Here is a 1,623-nt window from a genome sequence, read left to right on the forward strand (position 1 = left end):
ACAGCTCTACACTATATCGTACATATACACTATACTGTACTATAGATCTGCTTGGTAGTGTACGTTTAAAAGATGAAACATCCACTCCAGATCTAGGTTCAAACACCGGGTAGCTGCGTAATAGCAGGGTGATCTTTCACGTAGCTAGACTATCGTATATATATCTACCCGCCCAAAAGTCGTGGCAAAGATTAAGTCACTTAATTTGAGTTTAAGAACCAATTAGAGTTGAGCAGGCAGATATCGAACAATCCGACAAAACTGAAAAACCGAAAGCGCCTTGTAAATTTCACGTACAATCTGTTGTACTGTCATATATTTTTGTTTGCAGCTTGCAGATATGATGGAAAAAAATAAGCACAAGGTCAGTGAAGATCAACTTGTAGATTTCAAGCCGAAAACGGCTGACAGGGCATCAGTAGCCTGATAAGAATTGTGATTACTACACGTACGTCGTATAAACAAACCAAAGCTTCACATTTGGGGTACGGATTGTAGGTAAGGTGTCCAGGTTTGCAGTCCACAATATATGCACGATCAACTAATACTTGACTTAATACAATGCAATTTTGAACAATCGAAGTATGTTTTGCAGCAAATTCAGCGCTCAGTAATGCTCATGTACCGACCATTCCTGGTCTTCTCCCTACGAAAAAACGCCCCTAGGAGCAAATCTAACCAGTAGATGGCGCCACAACGCCAGCTGTCAAGTGCGAAGAAGGCCACCGGATGTTCCTACGTGTCGGTGATGTTCCGCGAACCTGCAGGTTGTTCCTTGCAGGGTGTTCTTCATCGACACGCTGATCTTCTCGTTCTGGTCGGAGGACGAGCGGCGAGCGTTCACCGTGCGACACAGAGGTCGCGACCTCACCGGCTACTTCTCTCTCTGCGCAGCCGTCAACAGGTCGCTGGAGGTACGGCGTCGCCACGGCAACCACGCGCGCACGCGGTCCCCTCGTCTCGTCCCTCAGAGTTGCGCGCGAAATCCGTAAACTGTAATGTAGATTATCAACAGTCAAACTTGTGTCAGCGGTCGCTCCTATCGAAATTTCCACCTGTTTATAAAGGACACGTTTCCCTCGCATGACTTCTATATAAAGGATATGCTATATATGCTATATACTATATATATACTGTGGTGCGCATGCAGATAAAATTCTTTACGCCAAACATAGCAGATGTAAGGTTGACTGATAGTGGCTTTATTCTTTACACGAATGAGTGGAATTAATTCGGTGAACTAAAAGGAATACAAACATAAAGAACTGTCACTAAACAAACTAAACAATTTGACATGAACTTTGCAGCAAACAACTATTTAGCCTAGTTGTCATAACCTAACCCATAAGAATTTCGTACATAACAAAAACTTACAAATCATTCAGGCCACGTAGTGTGCATGCGTACCCGAACGCCAGCACTCCACAATATAACCACTCTACCCCACACACGAGTCAACATACAAGTGCTTCAAAAATGAAGTCACGTGACAGCGCGAAAAACCCAAACAAACTGTAACCCCAGCCAAGTTATCCCTACGGTGGAGATAACACCGCCACCCTTTGAATTAACTAAATTCAACAACCACGGCGCGACCATTCTAATCAATCTGAAACACCTTCT

This window comes from Priapulus caudatus, unplaced genomic scaffold (genome assembly GCF_000485595.1).
Source record: "Priapulus caudatus unplaced genomic scaffold, Priapulus_caudatus-5.0.1 Scaffold2395, whole genome shotgun sequence".
Taxonomy (NCBI): Eukaryota; Metazoa; Priapulida; class Priapulimorpha; order Priapulimorphida; family Priapulidae; genus Priapulus; species Priapulus caudatus.